The sequence below is a fragment of the Haliotis rubra genome, unplaced genomic scaffold (genome assembly GCF_003918875.1).
Source record: "Haliotis rubra isolate DU_JTF1 unplaced genomic scaffold, ASM391887v1 Scf203, whole genome shotgun sequence".
In the NCBI taxonomy this organism is placed as follows: Eukaryota; Metazoa; Mollusca; class Gastropoda; order Lepetellida; family Haliotidae; genus Haliotis; species Haliotis rubra.
This window is the reverse complement of record NW_025766037.1, coordinates 637,939-655,192: the sequence shown is the minus strand read 5'-3', so window position 1 is coordinate 655,192 and position 17,254 is coordinate 637,939. Positions and strand designations below refer to the sequence as shown.

General features: G+C 39.4%; 1 protein-coding gene across 1 annotated transcript in view; it reads right to left on the bottom strand.

Moving 5' to 3' along the window:
- LOC124275825 (adenylate kinase isoenzyme 5-like) overlaps window positions 1–17,254 on the bottom strand; it is a 38,188-nt gene that overhangs the window by 5,086 nt on the left and 15,848 nt on the right. The gene's annotated exons all lie outside the window — the stretch shown is intronic.

Sequence of the window (17,254 nt, the reverse complement as noted above, 5' to 3'; positions counted from 1 at the left end):
ACTTCCAACCATACTGCCAATCACTAACACCAACCCAACACCCTCCACTTCCACCCACACTGCCAATCACTAACACCGACCCAACACCCACCACTTCCACCCACACTGCCAATCACTAACACCGATCCAACACTTCCACCCATACTGCCAATCACTAACACCGATCCAACACCCTCCACTTCCACCCACACTGCCAATCACTAACACCAACCCAACACCCACCACTTCCACCCACACTGCCAATCACTAACACCGATCCAACACTTCCACCCACACTGCCAATCACTAACGACGATCCAACACTTCCACCAATACTGCCAATCACTAACACCGACCCAACACTTCCACCCACACTGCCAATCAATAACACCGATCCAACACTTCCACCAATACTGCCAATCACTAACACCGATCCAACACTTCCACCCAAACTGCCAATCACTAACACCGATCCAACACTTCCACCAATACTGCCAATCACTAACACCGACCCAACACTTCCACCCACACTGCCAATCACTAACACCGATCCAACACTTCCTACCATACTGCCAATCACTAACACCGATCCAACACTTCCACCCACACTGCCAATCACTAACACCGATCCAACACTTCCACCCACACTGCCAATCACTAACACCGACCCAACACTTCCATCCACACTGCCAATCACTAACACCGATCCAACACTTCCACCCACACTGCCAATCACTAACACCGATCCAACACTTCCACCCACACTGCCAATCACTAACACCGATCCAACACTTCCACCAATACTGCCAATCACTAACACCAATCCAACACTTCCACCCACACTGCCAATCACTAACACCGATCCAACACTTCCACCCACACTGCCAATCACTAACACCGATCCAACACTTCCACCCACACTGCCAATCACTAACACCGATCCAACACTTCCACCAATACTGCCAATCACTAACACCGATCCAACACTTCCACCCACACTGCCAATCACTAACACCGATCCAACACTTCCACCCACACTGCCAATCACTAACACCGATCCAACACTTCCACCCACACTGCCAATCACTAACACCGATCCAACACTTCCACCCACACTGCCAATCACTAACACCGATCCAACACTTCCACCCACACTGCCAATCACTAACACCGATCCAACACTTCACACCACACTGCACACTAACACCGACAATCACTAACACTTCACCCAATCCAACACTTCCTACCACCGCTGCCAATCACTAACACCGACCCAACACTTCCACCCACACTGCCAATCACTAACACCGATCCAACACTTCCACCCACACTGCCAATCACTAACACCGATCCAACACTTCCACCCACACTGCCAATCACTAACACCGACCCAACACCCACCACTTCCACCCACACTGCCAATCACTAACACCGACCCAACACCCTCCACTTCCACCCACACTGCCAATCACTAACACCAACCCAACACCCTCCACTTCCACCCACACTGCCAATCACTAACACCAACCCAACACCCTCCACTTCCACCCACGCTGCCAATCACTAACACCGACCCAACACCCTCCACTTCCACCCACACTGCCAATCACTAACACCAACCCAACACCCACCACTTCCACCCACACTGCCAATCACTAACACCGACCCAACACCCTCCACTTCCACCCACACTGCCAATCACTAACACCAACCCAACACCCTCCACTTCCACCCACACTGCCAATCACTAACACCAACCCAACACCCACCACTTCCACCCACACTGCCAATCACTAACACCAACCCAACACCCTCCACTTCCACCCACACTGCCAATCACTAACACCAACCCAACACTTCCACCCACACTGGCAATCACTAACACCAACCCAACACCCTCCACTTCCACCCACACTGCCAATTACTAACACCAACCCAACACTTCCACCCACACTGCCAATCACTAATACCAACCCAACACCCTCCACTTCCACCACAATGCCAATTACTAACACGAACCCAACCACTATACAACTCGTAGTACTTCAATAGGACACCCCAATCTAAATATATCTAACATTGCCATTGGCTGACAGGGGAGGCATGCACATTTGTGTATAGTCTGTCTCACAGTCCCTGAACCATATTATTTTTTCCTACTGCCAAGCCTTCTCTGCGGTGCTAAAGCCCTAAATAAAGCAAGTCTAGATTTCCTCAGGTTCAGGCTCTGAATCTCTGGTCTCCCTGGGGTTCCTTTTCAATATAAATGGGCTTGTTTGTTACTATCAAAATTATATATATTCAGAGACTAAGCCTTAGTCTAACTTGTGTAGTATACAGCTTCCTTTTAAAGGCCGGAGTTCAAACCTATACACAGATGGGGTGTGGCCTCCTGCCTTGCCAAAGCTGTCTTTCAATGCAAAGCAATGCAGTATTCAAGTACATTCCATGAAATATCACAAAATTGACTTACCGGTTTTTGATGAAATTAAGCCATAGTGTAAACAAGTATGTTATGAAGACACACTGCAAAAAGTGTTGATGCAGACAGTGTACAAAACCTGCATTTTAAAAATATATAATCTCTTTTTGAAATCCAGATTTGAATTTGCCACTGTGTCAGTCAGGAGGTCAGAGGAGGTGTGTTTCCATAGAAACAGACCTGTGAGTGGAAGTAAGCGAAGTGCTCGTTTTACAATCGAAATACCTGGTGATCAAGAAGTCAAGCAAGGTATTCTCCAAAAACTGAAACAAGTGAAAGCACACCTAAAAGCAGAGACAAACAAGCCTGCTAATAATGCTGAGGTTCTGGACCGGGTGCTGTCATATTATCTCCAGCACCATGGTGTGACTGCCCCAGAAGATCCACCACATACCTGACAGCCAGACCAGGTGACTCTGATGACAAATTTTTCATCATATCTGAATCATCCATGAAAATGTGTCGGGATGTAGCAGAGAAGCATGGACGAAAATGTTCCAATAAATTGACTGTTACACAAGTCAGTTATGGTGGCCATGTAATGAAGATGAAGGTTCGCTGCGCAAGTCACACCAGTATCGTCTGGCGTCATCACCCTACCTACCAGACAACAAATTTCTTGTGAATGACAAGGTTGGACATGCTTTTTACAGCTGTGGTATGTTACCAGTTCAGTACCAAAGGTTCTGTTCAGTTGCAGGGATTGGTAATCTGTCACGGAAATACAGAGAACAACAACTTACCACCTATAAGGCTTGTGTTCAGGCAGAATATACTGACTCGTGTGAAACTTCATTGTTAGAAGAAGTTGCTGGTTATGAAGATTTGGACGGCATCAACATCATGACAGACGCTCGTCATGGTTGGAGGAAAAATGCCAAGGATAGTAGTGTGGTGGCCATTGGTGACTACACACATAAGGTGTTAACATGCCAACATATTACCAAACAGAATGATCCTGTTTCGCAGCGGCACGAAAGGATTGGAACAGTGGAGATATACAAGTACCTCGAAGAGAGAAATGTCCATGTTAATGTACTACACCCACGACAGAAACCTGTCTGTAAATAAACTCATTCGAGACAGTGGAACAATCAACCAAAATGACATATGGCATGGCGTAAATCAGTAGCCAAATCCCTTTCTGTTGTATCCACGGGACCAAAGTACAAGCATGGCAGTACCTGGCATGAACAGCTGTCAGACAAAGTGCAACCTGTTGCTACACACTTCCATCACGCCATTCGGAGTTGTAACGGTGACAGCGAGAATCTGAGATCCTCACTCATAAATGTTATTGAACATTATAAGAACAATCATTCTAATTGCAGCCCATCCTCAAGGTGCAAGGAAGATCCGAACTATGAACCATCACGTATAGTGCTCACAAGCGAGAAAGCTGTGTCATTGTTGAAAGGTGTTATCACAAATTCCATCATTTTCAAGTATGCAGACGACTTCAGTTTGGCTAAAGATACTTTCTATGTTGAAATGTTCAATAATGTTATGAATATTTTTCAAGACAAACGAATCTCATTTTCTGGCAGTATTTACAATATGAAATCTCAATTAGCTGTTTGCCACTGGAATGAAAATGTGAATAGAAGCTATATTTCTGAGTGGCATTCAAGGAATCCTGGTGCACAGAGATGTCGCAGGAAGAGGAATTACAAACCTGTCTCCCACAATTACAGGCGAAATGTATGGAACAGATATCTCGGGAGATTATTTTGACCTAAAGCTATATCTTACCATCAGATAATTCATTATTCCTTGCTGGCCCTCTAATTTGCTGACTTGTTTATCTTTACTGTCACTATTAATTATCTCTACGGTGTTACTTCATAGATAAAGTCTTGAGAAAGCTGTGAAAAATAGTATAACCTCGAGAAACAGCGATCATGGAAGTTGAACAAGAAAGACTCTCTCTCACATTGATGGTTACTCCTCTCCAGAGAGAAACTATATATATGTAATTTTTAGAGTAAAATTGATATTTTATACTTATCCTGACTCATGCTCTTTTGCTTGTCTTCTTCTTCTTGCGAACTTAGTGGAAACACTTGTATCTCCCTAATTGAAGCTCCCTTCAATGTAAAATCACTAATTAGTACTCACCACGAGTTACCCCCTTTCCACAAGCGCGGGAAACGAGGGCGCCACCTTCACCCATGTGCCTCACTCTCTCCTCATATACTGAGCCCAACATTTGAATTTACAGGGAAATCCAAAGTGTTATGTGGGGAGGATGGGAGGGCTGACCTCATGAGTCAGGATAAGTATAAAATATCAATTTTACTCTAAAAATTACATATTTTTCCTTATCCTGACTCATGCTCTTTTGCTTGTAGAATCCTACGGAACGGAGGTGGGAGTAATAGAATACTTTGGATTTTAATAATTAGTGATTTGATCTGTGATGATTGTAATAACCCTATGGGAACTTCATGAAGGCACTGAACTGATGAATTCCTGCTGCTAACTTATCAGCTGCCATATAAAGGTTATTACAATGTACTTATTATGATAAAGTATATATAACATTAATACAATGCTTAAGACTGATAGACTTAAATTTGTTAATATGCTAGTATAAACTCCTTAGAGTTTGTTAGCTAAAATACTTTAAGATATAAACATAGTACTAAGCTTAAGATATGATTAAACTTAAGCTAATTATATAATAGCAAAACTCTTTAGAGTTTGTTAGTTAATATACTTATATGATATAGATATAATGCTGAGCTTAAGATATGAATAAGCTTTGGCTACATATATAATAGCCGAACTCTGTAGAGTTTGTTAGCTAATATATTTTTATAATATGAGTATAATACTGTGCTTAAGATATAATTAACTTAAGCTACATATATAATAGCAAAACTCTGTAGAGTTTGTTAGCTAATATATTTTACAATATGAGTATAGTACTGTACTTAAGATATAATTAACTTAAGCTACATATATAATAGCAAAACTCTGTAGAGTTTGTTAGCTAATATATTTTACAATATGAGTATAGTACTGTGCTTAAAATATAATTAACTTAAGCTACATATATAATAGCAAAACTCTGTAGAGTTTGTTAGCTAATATATTTTACAATATGAGTATAGTACTGTACTTAAGATATAATTAACTTAAGCTACATATATAATAGCAAAACTCTGTAGAGTTTGTTAGCTAATATATTTTTACAATATGAGTATAGTACTGTGCTTAAATTATAATTAACTTAAGCTACATATATAATAGCAAAACTCTGTAGAGTTTGTTAGCTAATATATATTTTACAATATGAGTATAGTACTGTGCTTAAGATATAATTAACTTAAGCTACATATACAATAGCCAAAAACTCTGTAGAGTTTATTAGCTAATAGATTTATAATGTAACTATAGTACTAAGCTTAAGATAAATTTAGACTTAAGCTAAATGTATATAGTAAAAACTCCTTAGAGTTTATTAACTAATATACTTTTATGTTATAAACATAGTACTGAGCTTAAGATATGATTAAACTTAAGCTATATATATAATAGCAAAACTCCGTCGAGTTTTGTTAGGTAATACATTTTATAATGTAACCATACTGCTTAAGATATGATGAAACTTAAGCTAATTGTATAATAGCAAAAAAACTCTTTAGAGTTTGTTAGCTAAAATACTTATATGATATAAACCTAGTATTGAGCTTATGAAGGAAAACTTAAGCTACATATATAATGGCAAAAAACTCCGTAGAGTTTGTTAGCTAATACATGTTATAATGTAACCATAAAGCTTAAAATATGATGAAACTTAAGCCAAATATATAATAGCAAAAACCTCTTTTAGAGTTTTGATAGCTAATATACCTATATGATATAAACATAGTACTGCGCTTAAGATATGAATAAGCTTAAGTTACATATATAATAGCAAAAACTCTGTAGAGTTTGTTAGCTAATACATGTTATAATGTAACTATAAAGCTTAAAATATGATGAAACTTAAGCCAAATATATAATAGCAAAAACCTCTTTTAGAGTTTTGATAGCTAATATACCTATATGATATAACATAGTACTGCGCTTAAGATATGAATAAGCTTAAGTTACATATATAATAGCAAAAACTCTGTAGAGTTTGTTAGCTAATACATGTTATAATACAACCATATTGCTTAGAATATGATGACACTTAAACCAAATAGTAAAAAACTCTTTAGAGTTTGTTAGCTAATATACTTATATGATATAAACGTATTACTAAGCTTAAGATATGAATAAGTTTAAGCTACCTATATAATAGCAAAACTCCATTAGAGTTGGATAGCTAATATATTTTTTATAATATGAGTATAGTACTATGCTTAACTCTTTCAACACCAGTCAACCAGAGGCATTTACTGCCATGACACCGAGTTCCCAGAGACTCTGAGGTCATAGATGAAGCCTATGTTTGTGAAGGAAATTATAAGCTTGTAAAACGTTATTGCTACTACATCCCATACACCATTTAAAAGATCTAATCCTACTGTTGATAAATATGAAGTTTATTTTTTATAATATTATTCAAATAATACAACTACAACTTAAATAAATTTATATTTGAATGAAAATGCAAGCTTACATTTGTAACGTCCAGATAAACCACGAAAGGAGCAAAAACTATGGCGATTTTTTCCATTTGTGACATGTCATAAATTGCCCGTGCCTTTTTTCTTTTATATTTTCATTTTTACGTAATCAGAAAATTATTATAAAAAGATTTCTTAAACAATATGTATGGTCGCCTATTTCCCGATATCTGCGGCTTTCTGCTCGGTAAAATGACATAACAACTGAAAATACCTCCGTTTTCGAAGCTTCGTATGAATAACATGCGCGGCAAATCGTTTGATGTCGGGCATCGTTCGAAAGCTCTGAACATCAACAATATCACTGTACCCTTGCCAAGAGTATTTTCACAGTTGTAAGAAGCGATTTTATTGGATAAAGATTGGTTTCTAATGACGCTTTTTCGCCACAGTCTGCTATAAGGGTTGTGATTGGTCAAAATCAGACACGTGACCTAAGGCAGCCAATCATATTACGGCAATGGATACCCTCCTCGTAAACGAAATCTTTTAGATTTGGACAAAAGTTTTGGGTAAAATAATGCTATTCTGAACATATTAAGCAAGAAATCGCTACCAATACGTAAATTATGGAACTTATTGGACGTATCGTGCTAGGTTATGACCTGTGACAAAAATGCTTCATGTATGTATTTTCGCATTAAACATCGTGTCCGAGCGTGAAGATTGAGGCGGCGAGAGCCGAGATGTCACTTGTCAGTGACTTGACTTGCATTACATGATCGCACAAAAAGATGGAAATAGTAATTTTATACGTACGTTTGACAACTTTTATGAATGCTGTTGTTGATTTTATTCATTAGTTAAGATATAAATAACTTAAGCTACAATAATATATATAATAATTCCAAAAACTCTGTAGAGTTTGTTAGCTAATGCATTTATCATGTTACCATAGTACTACTCTTAAGATATGATTAACTTAAGGTAAATATATAATAACAAACTCTGTAGAGTTGTTAACTTATATATTGTATGATGTAATAATCATAGTACTGTGATGATAAAAGGAACTTAAGCAAATTATATATAGCATGTAGCTATTTAGTACTGTTATAAGATAAGTAGAAATCTGTAAGATTGACTTATCTTCTCCGAGGAACTGTCAATTGTTGTGTGAGGACCATGGGATCGAATTGGTGGATACCTGAGACGTCCTCGGTGGTGATATCTCTCAGATAATGGTTGGCAACCACCATATCGGATCTCCAGAAATAAACCCTCCATTATTCCAAAAAACATTTGTGTAAATCAATTGTAGAAGTTAACGTTCTAATATCATGAGTATTAAGCTCATGGAGGGTCGGATTGGGTCCATCCGTCTTGTATGCACATAGTATGACAGTTCTGATCCAACGGAGATATAGTACGTGAGACTTCATTCTGCCTAAGTTGAAGATAGAGGAAATAATCTGCTGCATTTTCCCTTCCTGTTTGGTTCGGTGGAGATAAATTTACAGTGCTCTTGCTGGCCATCGTGATAGAATCATCGTATCATGGAGCCCAAGTATGTTATCCAGGCGTGTTCATAAACCTCACTTGTGAGGTGTTGGAGTACTATATTCATATCCCCAAGTTGGAGCGTGAATTTCCGTTTTAATTCTCCAATCAGAAGCTTAAGTAGGTTTACTAACCATCCAGTTGTGTTAGTAGCTTGATGATTAAATTCAACTGTAGTCTGAGGCGCTGTGGGTTTAGATCAACTTGTATCCCGTCGTCTAGGTAATTAAGCTGCGAGGTTCTTGGCGATGTAGGTGCACAACCAGGTGTGTCTGTCCTCGTTGAACTTTATGTAAATTAAGCCTGACTGCCGTGTTCTCGTCCTAACTTGACAGGGGAGGCCTCTAACCTGAAGAAAGCAGCCCAATCATGAAGGTTCAGGTTAACTGGACTGTAAGGAGGCTTGCTTGTTCACTGATATATAGTTGTCACTTGTGGCGTAAGTCTTGAACTGTGAATTAAGATCGACCTCTGCGTGGGTCGTTGTCCATCATGATCCAATCAGAACAAGGCATTTTGATTCTGTAGAATACCAGCTGTGATGTCACCGGTGTAGCAGGAAAAACCTTGTATAAAATCTTGCCGTCGTTGATATTAGCATAATCGTCGGTCTTCACCGTAGCTTCCCGGTTACCCGAGTGACAACGTGTTTGAGGGTTAATGGTAAACGCGCGAAACCTTCGCCGAAATACCTCGCTCTGTAATATTAATGCTGGGTAGGTTATTTTCCTGGCTGTCGTGAAAAGTAACTTCAGTTTGAATCTAATTCTGACTTCCTTATATAAAGGTACAATAACCTTGCAAGTTGTCAGCTTGTAGACTGTATACATGAATGTATCGTCCTAATTGTAGAATTAAAGCTGAACTTGTTGTACATATTTCTTCTCAGAAAAGTTGACGATTATGAGTTATACTAAGCTGTAACAAGGCTGCTGTTCAATTTCAATATTGAATTGTCTGCAGATATGTAATGGTCACGCATGTAGATAATCGTGATCGTCGTCCGGGTTGCATATTCTAGCCATCTATCACGGAACAGTTGATTTCTGTGAAGATCTATGAAGCGTCGTTGACTAATTAATACAGCGGCGTTCTGTGTTGTAAATAGCCTGTGCAATTGTCTTCGCGTAGGCTTATAGATGGCATCTGGCATACAGTTGATAGACAACTTATGCGATGTCTTGAACGGACTGACGAGTAGCTATATATGACGAGTGGCTAGTATATGGAGACCTTGGAGGAGACTTCCTCGGTGAACTCTGGAGACTTCGCGAAGCCGGTGCCTTTCTGCGGTGTTAATGGAGGGGTCCACAGGAATATCATCCGACATCAGTGTAGAGGCATCAGGCTGCATGGTGATCTCTGCTGATGTCATTGTAGCTGTCACCGGTCGCTTCTTATGTCGGGGATGATGATCGGCTGATCATCGTAGACGTCCAGGTCTGCGGCTGGAACAATCTCGGTTGAGAAAGTCCTAGTAGACTTCGTTGATTTCCCCTCAGATGTCAACGCTTGATAGCTTCACGAAGCTCTTGTGTAGTCCCTCGATGTCCTTCTAGATGATGAAGATCTGGATTCAGGTGTCCTTCGCGAATGACTTCGCGAAGCTTCCTCTGCGTCCGGTCCGGGGGAACGACGATATGACCTTCGCGAAGGCTTCCGTGATGTCTGATGGTCCGAGTCCACATCTAGGGATGAAACCGAAGAAGGTGATGATCTATCCCGCCTTCGCGAAGGCCTTCGCGAAGGCTGTACATCTAGGTCCTTCGTCAAGGTGGTCCGTGACTTCCTTCGCGAAGGTGACATCGTCCTGGCTGCTACGTTGACGGGGGGTGCCTCTGGGGTGCTGTCTACGTTGGAGCCTTCACGAAGGCTCGGTCCCTGCTTCTGCAGTCTGTAGCGATCCTCCATCATGGTCATAATTTGCCGCATCAGGTCCTCAGGGATGGACTGCGACGAGGTGCATAAGTAGGGCCGAGTGGATCATCTTATCATCTTCAGAAGTCGTGTTACGAAGTCTGGTGATAAGTGTCTCATTGATCGTTCTAGATCTATTTAGGCCAAGAACATACGTCTCGTCATGGATTCAACTGAACCAATTTACGATTGTAGTTCTTATTCTTGTCTATGGGTTGATTTCCTCGGAGACTTGTGAGGTGTGCGACGTCTGTGTTGAGTGTTGGTAGCGATGGGACCCTCAGGAAGATCATCGAATATCAGCGTTGGTACATCAGGCTGCATGCTGATCTGCGCTGACATCACTGTTGCCGACATCGGTCATTCTTTTGATGTACATCAGGTATGATGATCGGCTGATCATCATACAGGCCCAAATCCGGCTGTAGAGATGTAGTAGAAAACCTCTAGTCTACGGCTGCGACGATGGGATGTCTGGGGAAGCAGGACGCTTCTTGGAGATGGCGGACTCGTCCCACGCCTCTCCACCACTCTAGCGGAACACCACACGGGAGGGGGGTCGGCCAACAGCACTAGACTGGCGAGGGGTTCAGGTGTATCAGTCATACTAGACTCTGCATCACAGCGACCTATCTGCTGCGCGCGTCTCAAAGCGCAAAGTAAATATTAATAAAAGGTAGAATTGGATAAATTAGTACCGCAACTGCAATGTGAATAAAATGAACATGGCGCAGTACAGCTAAGGCATATTAAAAGCGGATCAGCAGCAGAATAAAACCGTAATCTGCAATAGTACAAAATTTTCATCAACGTAATCCACTGAAACAAACACACGTCCCGTGAATAAACTGTAGAAAAACGACTAAATATCAATATATAATCGTTGAAGGATACTAGCTAAACCTCTATAGATGTCTATACGAGGTAACTAACTAAATATAAATCAAAGGATATAGTGTCGGGAGACACAAACGCTCTCACGTCCAGCTCACTGGGCGAAGAAGGAGAGAGTGAGGCACATGGGTGAAGGTGGCGCCCTCGTTTCCCGCGCTTGTGGAAAGGGGGTAACTCGTGGTGAGTACTTATTAGTGATTTTACATTGAAGGGAGCTTCAATTAGGGAGATACAAGTGTTTCCACTAAGTTCGCAAGAAGAAGAAGAAAAGCAAAAGAGCATGAGTCAGGATAAGGAAAAATAATCTATTTCATCAAGGAGCACCAGATTGTGAAAACATGACAAGGTAGAATAAAAGGTTTAATGTATGTGCATCCAAATATGTAATTTTTGGAGTAAAATTGATATTTTATACTTATCCTGACTCATGCTCTTTTTGCTTGTCTTCTTCTTCTTGCGAACATAGTGGAACACTTGTATCTCCCTAATTGAAGCTCCCTTCAATTTAAAATCACTAATTAGTATTCACCACGAGTTACCTCCTTTCCACAAGCTCGGGAACGAGGGCGCCACCTCTACCCATGTGCCTCACTCTCTCCTCATATACTGAGCCCAACATTTGAATTTACAGGGAAATCCAAAGTGTTATTTGGGGAGGATGGGAGGGCTGACCTCATGAGTCAGGATAAGTATAAAATATCAATTTTACTCCAAAAATTACATATTTTTCCTTATCCTGACTCATGCTCTTTTTGCTTGTAGCATCCTACGGAACGGAGGTGGGAATATCTAATACTTTGGATTTTTAATAATTAGTGATTTGAACTGTGATGATTGTAATAACCCTATGGGAACTTCATAAAGGCACTGAACTGATGAATTCCTGCTGCTAACTTATCAGCTGCCATATAAAAGGTTATTACCATGTACTTATTATGATAAAGTATATATAACATTAATACAATGCTTAAGACTAATAGACTTAAGCTTGTTAATATGCTAGTATAAACTCCTTAGAGTTTGTTAGCTAAAATACTTTAAGATATAACATAGTACTAAGCTTAAGATATGATTAAACTTAAGCTAATTATATAATAGCAAACTCTTTAGAGTTTGTTAGTTAATATACTTATATGATATAGATATAATGCTGAGCTTAAGATATGAATAAGCTTTAGCTACATATATAATAGCAAAAACTCTGTAGAGTTTGTTAGGTGATATATTTTTATAATATGAGTATAGTACTGTGCTTAAGCTATAATTAACTTAAGCTACATATATAATAGCCAAACTCTGTAGAGTTTGTTAGCTAATATATTTTATAATATGAGTATAGTACTGTGCTTAAGCTATAATTAACTTAAGCTACATATATAATAGCCAAACTCTGTAGAGTTTGTTAGCTAATATATAATTATAATATTAGTATAGTACTGAGCTTAAGATATAATTAACTTAAGCTACATATATATAGCAAAACTCTGTAGGGTTTTGTTAGCTAATATATTTTTACAATATGAGTATAGTAGTGTGCTTAAGATATAATTAACTTAAGCTACATATATAATAGCAAAACTCCGTAGAGTTTGTTAGCTAATATATTTTACAATATGAGTATAGTAGTGTGCTTAAGATATAATGAACTTAAGCTACATATATAATAGCAAAACTCCGTAGAGTTTGTTAGCTAATATATTTTACAATATGAGTATAGTATTGTGCTTAAGATATTATTAACTTAAGCTACATATATAATAGCCAAAAAACTCTGTAGAGTTTATTAGCTAATATGTTTATAGTGTAACCATAGTACTAAGCTTAAGATAAGATTAGACTTAAGCTAAATGTATATAGCAAAATAAACTCCTTAGAGTTTATTAACTAATATACTTTTTATGTTAAAAACATAGTACTGAGCTTAAGTTATGATGAAACTTAAGCTATATATATATAATAACAAAACTCCGTCGAGTTTTGTTAGCTAATACCTTTATAATGTAAACATACTGCTTAAGATATGATGAAACTTAAGCTAATTGTATAAAAGCGAAAACAACCCTTTAGAGTTTGTTAGCTATGATATAAACCTAGTATTGAGCTTATGAAGGAAAACTTAAGCTACATATATAATAGCAAGAACTCCGTAGAGTTTGTTAGCTAATACATGTTATAATGTAACCATAAAGCTTAAAATATGATGAAACTTAAGCGAAATATATAATAGCAAAACCCTCTTTTAGAGTTTTGATAGCTAATATACCTATATGATATAAACATAGTACTGCTTAAGATATGAATAAGCTTAAGTTACATATATAATAGCTAAAACTCTGTAGAGTTTGTTAGCTAATACATGTTATAATATAACCATATTGCTTAGAAATATGATGATACTTAAGCCAAATAGCAAAAAACTCTTTAGAGTTTGTTAGCTAATCTACTTATATGATATAAACATAGTACTAAGCTTAAGATATGAATAAGCTTAAGCTACCTATATAATAGCAAAACTCCTTAGAGTTTGTTAGCCAATATATTTTAATAATATGAGTATAGTACTATGCTTAAGGTATAATTAGCTTAAGTTAGCTATATAATAGTAAAACTCCGTAGAGTTTGTTAGCTTAATTAACTTAAGCTATGTATAAAATAGCCAAAAACTCTGTAGAGTTTGTTAGCTAATGCATTTATCATGTAACCATAGTATTACTCTTAAGATATGAATAACTTAAGGTAAATATATATAATAACAAACTCTGTATAGTTGTTAACTTATATATTGTATGATGTAATAATCATAGTACTGTGATGATAAAAGGAACTTAAGTAAATTATACATAGCATGAAGCTATTTAGTATTGTTATAAGATAAGTAAAAATCTGTTAGATTGACTTATCTTCTCCGAGGAACTGTCAGCTGTTGTGCGAGGACCATGGGATCGAATTGGTGTATGTATACCTGAGACGTCCTCGGTGGTGATATCTCTCAGATAATGGTTTGCAACCACCATATCGGATTTCCAGAAATAAACCCTCCATTATTTCAATCACATTTGTGTAGAACAATATTGTAGAAGTTAACGCTATAATATCATGAGTATTAAGCTCATGGAGGGTCGGAATAGGTCCATCCGCATATGCACGTAGTATGACAGTTCTGATCCAAATGGAGATATAGTACATGAGACTTCACTCTGCGTAAGTTGATGATAGAGGAAGTAATCTGTTGCATTTTTTCATCCTGTTTGGTTTGGTGGAGATAAATTTACAGTGCTCTTGCTGGCCATCTTGATAGAATCATCGTATCATGGGGTCCAAGTATGTCATCCAGGCGTGTTCATAAACCTCACTTGTGAGGTGTTGGAGCACTATATTCATATCCCCAGGTTGGGCGTGAAATTTCCGTTTTATTCTCCAAACAGAAGTTTAGTAGGTTTACTAACCATCTAGTTGTGTTAGTCGCTGATGAAATTCAGCTGTAGTCTGAAACGCTGTGGATTTAGATCCACTTGTATCTTCGTCTAGGTAATTAAGCTCTGCGAAGTCCTTGGACGATGTAGGTGCACAACCAGGTGTGTCTGTCCTCGTTGAACTTTATGTAAAATCGCCTGACTGCCGATCCCTCGTCTTAACTTGACAGGGAGGTCTCTAACTTGAAGAAAGGCAGTCTAATCATGAATGTTCAGGTTAACTGGACTGTAATGAGGCTTGCTCGTTCACTGATATATAGTTGTCACTTGTGGCGTAAGTCTTGAACTGTGAATTGAGATCGACCTCTGTGTAGGTCGTTGTCCCTCATGCGGTCCAATCAGAACAAGGCATTTTGATTCTGTATAATACCCGTGCTGTGATGTCACCGGTGTAGCGGAAAAAACCCACCTTGAATAAATTCTTGTCGCCGTTGATATTAGCATAAACGTCGGTCTTCACCGTAGCTTCCGAAGTTATCCGGTGACCACGCGTGTTTCGAGGGTTAATGGTAATCGCTGAAAAACCTCCGGTATGCGAAATATCTCGCTCTGTAATTTTATGCTGGGTAGGTTATTTTCCTGGTTGTCGTGAAAGTAATTTCAGTTTTGAATATAATTCCGACTTCCTTATATATATAAGGGTATAAACAACTTGCAAGTTGTGAGCTTGTAGACTGTATACATGAATGTATCGTCATAATTGTAGAATTAACGTTGAACTTGTTGTACATATTTCTTCTCAGAAACTTTGACGATTAAGAGTTATACTCGCTGTAACAAGGCTGCTGTTCAATTTCGATATTGAATTGTCTGCAGATATGCGTAATGGTCACGCATGTAGATAATCGTATCGTCGTCCGGGATTGTATATTAGCAATTTATACGGAATAGTTGATTTCTGTGAAGATCTATGAAATGTCGTTGACTAATAATACAGCGACGTTTGTGTTGTAAATAGCCTGAGCAATTATCTTCGCGTAGGCTTATAGACGGCATCTGGCATACAGTTGATAATCAACTTATGCGGCGTCTTGAAACGGACTGACGAGTAGCTATATATGACGAGTGGCTAGTATATGGAAACCTTGGAGGAGACTTCCTCGGTGAACGCCGGAGACTTCGCGAAGTTCTCGAAGTATCCCTTCTAGATCTTCTGGGTGAAGTAGACTTGGAGCCACTTAGCCTTCGCGACCATCGCGAAGGTGTCGAGTCAAAGCCCGATTAGTATATATATATATATTTAAATATATATATGAGCTCTTGCTTTGTGAACAGCCTCTGTGTTTAACAGGATGTGGGATCGGGCGAAGCTGCCTAAGTAGGGGCGCATGGATCATCTTATCATATTCAGAAGTCGTGTTCTTAAGTCTGGTGATAAGTGTCTAATTGATCGTTCTAGATCTATTTAGGCCAGCGAACATACGTCTCGTCATGGATTCAACAGAACCAATATACGATTGTAGTTCTTATACTTGATATCGATGATCAACTTGTCTATGGGTTGATCTTCTCGAGACTGTGAGGGGAACGTTGATAGTTTCGCCAAGCTCTTGTATAGTCCCTCGATGTCCTTCTAGATTATGATGATCTGGATTCAGGTGTCTCCTTGGCCTGCCTTCGCTGAAGCTTCCTCTGCGTCGGTCCGGGAACGACGATATGACCTTCGCGAAGGCTTCCGTGATGTCTGATGGTCGAGTCCACATCTAGGGATGAAACCGCATAAGGTGATGATCTATCCTGCCTTCGCGAAGTCCTTCGCGAAAAGGCTGTACATCTAGGTTCTTTCCGCCTTCGCGAAGGCTGTACATCTAGGTCCTTCGTCAAGGTGGTCCGTGACTTCCTTCGCGAAGGTGACATCGTCCTGGCTGCTACGTTGACGGGGGGTGCCTCTGGGGTGCTGTCTACGTTGGAGCCTTCGCTGGCTCGGACCCTGCTACCGCAGAGATATAGTGGTCCTCCATGATGTTCATAATTTGTCGCATCATGTCTTCTGGGATGGTCTGCGACGAGGTCGTCGGTGCTTTATCTGCGGTGTTAATGGAGGGGTCCACCGGAAAATCGTCCGATATCAGTGTAGAGGCATCAGGCTGCATGGTGATCTCTGCTGATGTCGTTGTAGCTGTCACCGGTCGTTTCTTGTGGCGTCGCGTCGGGGATGATGATCAGCTGATCATCGTAGAGTCCAGGTCATCGGCTGGAACAATCTCGGTTGAGAAAGTCCTAGTAGACTTCGTTGATTTTCCCTCAGAGGTCGACGCTGCCCTGGGTGTGCGACGTCTGCGTTGAGTGTTGGTAATGATGGGACCCTCAGGACGATCATCGCATATCTGCGTTGGTACATCAGGCTGCATGCTGATCTGTGCCGACATCGGTCAATCTTTGATGTA